We start from the raw sequence: 4,580 nt of genomic DNA on the forward strand, positions 1-4,580 counted from the left end.
AAAATAAATAATGTTCTTAAATAATAATTAATTAAGTGAAATATTTTTCTGACCATGTTCCGTGAGAATCACCCACTCACTCCGAGTCTCTCCCATGTCTGTGCTTGGAACTGGCAGCTGTGTAAGCCCTGCACCATTTCCCCTATGACCCCAAAAGAGGCAGGCAGCAGCACTATGGGCTCCCCCAGTGCTGACGGAGCGCTCCAGTTACATCCTTCTGCGCAGTCTGGCATCCACACACGCATACAGCACGCAAGTGCTAAGCCCTCTTTGGAGGTCTGGCCAGGAAGAGAGGAGACGTGACATTAAAGGTGGGTGAAGTTGGCCAGGTTTGTGTTATCAGAGCCTCAGATGTCTCCAGTGACCATCATCCAAGCTCTGTGCACTCACTGAACCCAGTGACCTCACCTGCAGATGGCAGCACCAGGCTGTCTCTCTGCCACAGCCACTGCCTTGGCAGAAGTCTATCTGGACATGCCATATCTGCCACAACATGTCTGCTGGTGCCATCCTATATGGAGATATATGGAGATTGAAAGCAACGATTGAGGAGCTGATAAGAATCAGGAGCAGAGTCTTGCACGAATGAGCTTCACGCAAGCACCTTCTCGGCAATTATATAATATACCCATATATCATGTGTTATACACAATGATGTAATGAGAAAAATTTTGAAATGAAAAAAGCCTTACTTTCTCAAAATGGTGTTAATGGTGTAATGCCAGTCTTTGGTAAAGTGCAAACTCATTATACATAAGATAAACCTTACTATATTACTTATAAACCTTAAATTGGAATAATAATAATAATAAAAATATAATAATTTTAATAAACTTAAAAAATAACCATAATAATAATCAAATTTAAAAAATTACGACAACTCACATGTGCATCAGTGTTCACATCTGGATGGATGTAAATAATACAATAAATAAAAATAATATAAATAATAAATAATAAAAATAGGGGGAAAAAACACTAATAATAATAATAATAATCAAATAATTAAAAAATCATAATATGACAATTGTAGCATGATTTATGCATGAAACACAGGTTCTCTACACAATGTCCAGTGGTGCTGTGTATCAGTGTACACATCTGGATGGGTTAAATTATAAAAAAAAATAAAAATACATAATAATAATAAAAATAACTATCTTCTTAAATCCCTAATAATAATTCAAATCAAATCAAAATATGACAATTTTAGCATAATTTATGCAGTGGTGCTGTGAGTGTACACATCTTGATGGGTTTAAATAATTTGTAAAATAAATAAAAAATAATAATATAATAAATAGAAACTATTATAAATATAAGCTAAAAATGGGGGGAAATGTAAATAATAATAATGAAATAATTTAAAATTATAACTGCAAGCAGCAATTGACCCTTTGCAAAGACCCGTCCCCCTTAGTTACTGTTGCTACATCCAAAAAGCCATGGCGCTCTCATGACACACATCATGTTCTCATGCAGTGGAAAATACATCGCAGAGCAAAGAGGACACTGCCAACGTACCGGCAGACAAGACAGAGCAGTTACTTCTGGTATGAAACAAAGTCTTAGCTTGAAATGTTGTCTTTTTTAAAGAAATCCAAACAATACAGTTTCGTGGCTCTTTAATGTGTTATGAAAGATCGCTGTAACGCCTCAGTTCAAGCATCACGTGAACCGATCATCTCTTCCTCTTTACTATAGCACAAAATAAACATGAACAAACATCAGAAGGTATCTTGTTTAAACTGTGGAAAGACATTATTACACGCAATTTTTTTTAAGTTTAAGTCCACTGACATTTTTTTGCCAGACAAAATAGCAGATTTGGCCTTATGATTGGTCAGATTGCCTGTCAATCAAACCTCCGGTGAAGGGTTCATCAGAAATACAATCACTAGTAATATTATTTAATGATTTATCACTTTTGACCAATATGTGGTGCAATATATATTTACCACAAGGTGGTGCTGCCCCAAAACTTGTTGAGTACCTTCAGGGCATGGGACAGATGACACATATGGAGTTTTGTAACAGTACGCCAATGCGTCATCAAAATGGTGGATGCCCAAAATGGTCAACATGGGAAAATCGGATACCATTCAACACAGTATGCTGGTCCAAGTCCAAATCTAAAGAGACTGGAGTTTTCCTGGACTGGACTGGATTTTTGGCCAAACCTTTCAGAAGTTATAAGCAAACAGAGCAAACTTTCAAATCTCCAGACCACTAGGTGGCACTGTGCTGAAATTCTGCAGGTAACCTCAGGTCATGGTTGTGATAACAAACTCCAAGTTTGGTCTGAATGCAATGAAGTGTTGAGGAGATATAGCCTCATGTCCACTTTGGCGAACTCTTCGTCTCCGTCGTCTTCGTCAAATTCATTGAGGCGTTATTCGAGAGCGGTTAGGTTGAACAAAAAGCTTTGGATAACGTTTTGCCAGAATTGTCTGAAGATGGTCTATAAGACACTTTAGTCTATGAAAAAAAGGTCTGAGTTATAAGCGATTTCGTGTTTTTGATCACTGTAACGCCCCCTACTGGCCAATTGAGGTAAGTCTTTGCCAGTGTCTCCCCAAATTGAGCTGCACTGGCCAAGTTTCAAGTCTCTAAGCCTTATGGTTTGATCAATTTAATGGCAGAATAATAATAATAATAACAATAACAATAATAATGATAATCATATAATAAAAATCCTTAAAAATACAATAGGGTTTCAGCACTTCGCACTTGAACCCCTAAAAATCATAATATGACTATTTTAGCAATATTTATGCATGAAACACACAGGTATATCTTTTAGACAGTCTCTTGTTCTCTACACTGTCCAGTGGTGCTCACATGCTGTGTCTCAGTGTACACATCTGGATGGGTTTAGTCAAGGAATCCTATAAAAGAACCTAATGGGCTCTCCTAACATTTTGAGAGTCTGATTAAGAGAGCTTTTAGATGTGCTCCACATCAATGAGTTCCATCTGTGATTTATGTGAGTTTACTTTAAATGAGCATTTTTTCCCCCTTTGGGTATTGTTTGGGCACGTGCAAAAACTTGTACATGTCTTCTGAACAGGTTGATGTGTTGATGTGGTACCTGCAAGTAGCTTTAATACCCCAAAAAAAGTCGGATGGAGGCTTTGAGTTTGTGTGTATATCACACAAGTCTTCTTTTTATGTATTGCAAGTAATTCCAGTCATCTAATACAAAACATACATTAGGACAGTGCACAATATATTTAGTATGTGATACATAAAACAGTCATAATAAATAATGTTCTTGAGAAATACTCTTGGATGCCCTTCTGAGCATCCATTGCTTTCAAGCGGACACTGAAGGTTTTATTAGATCAGGCAGTTGAATAAAAGAACAATGCCCTCTAATGGTACCATAGACTCTGACAAATGCACTCAATGATATACGATAATATCAGCTCAGAAGTTTAATGTTGTGCAAATCATCTGAGAAGCAGGGTGTGTGTTTTGTGTGCTGGACTCGAAACATGCATTACATTTGCAATGAATTAGGCTTCCTGGTGCTGTAAAGTTGACACCTGCCAGTTCAAACATCACCAGATGCAGGTGAGGACAGTACAGCACGGCAGGTAATTGGGGGACAGATGTAAACTTTTAACTTTTGCTATCTCTCTCTCTATATATAGATAAGGGTATATCTATAAATAAAAAGCATGAATATGAATAGCATGAATATTATTTAAAATTCCTTAGACTTTGATGTGTCTCCAAACATTCTCTCTTTTATGGTAATGCATTTCCTAAATTTCTCCACATGGCGTCGCTACTGCGCTCCGTGCAGAATGTCATAATATAGTGTGGGTGCTGCTTAATACACTTAAAAATAAAGGTGCTTCACGATGCCATAGAGGAACCTTTTTGTCTAAATGGTTCCATAAAGAACATTTAACATCTGAAGAACCTTTCTGTTTCACAAAAGGTTCTTTGTGGCGAAAGAAGGTTCTCCAGATTATAAAAAGGTAAAAAAGAGATGGTTCTTTAAAGACCTTTGACTGAATGGTTCTTTGTGGAACCAAAAACGGTTCTTCTATGGCATCGATGTGAAGAACCTTTTGAAGCACATTTATTTTTAAGAGTGTATGCTTATAGGGTTAAAAAAAATAAAAATATCAACAATTGTAAACATATAAAATATGAATATAATCTATATTAAATGCTATCACAAAAGAATAATATTAATATGTATTAAAAATAAAACTATAAGTAATATTTAGAACAAATAAAAAGAAATATATTAAAATATAACTAAATGTAAAATCGTAATAATAATTTTAAATAGAATTTTAAACTATAATAATAATAATAAATGTTCTTTGTTTAAAAAGCCAACATAATTATAAAAATGTGCTGACATTATCATTTGTGTATTTGTTATTGTAAAAACTATAAATATAAACAAATTATACCATAAAATTAAATATAATATTTATAATTTTCAAATACATAAAACAATAAAACAATTTTAAAATAATATCTAGAAGTCTGAAAGCTTAAAATAGCTTAATAGGCTAATAAGAATAGATAATCTAAATGAAAAAAAATAAATAAAT

This window comes from Sinocyclocheilus rhinocerous, unplaced genomic scaffold (genome assembly GCF_001515625.1).
Source record: "Sinocyclocheilus rhinocerous isolate Xijiao unplaced genomic scaffold, SAMN03320098_v1.1 scaffold1938, whole genome shotgun sequence".
NCBI lineage: Eukaryota > Metazoa > Chordata > Actinopteri > Cypriniformes > Cyprinidae > Sinocyclocheilus > Sinocyclocheilus rhinocerous.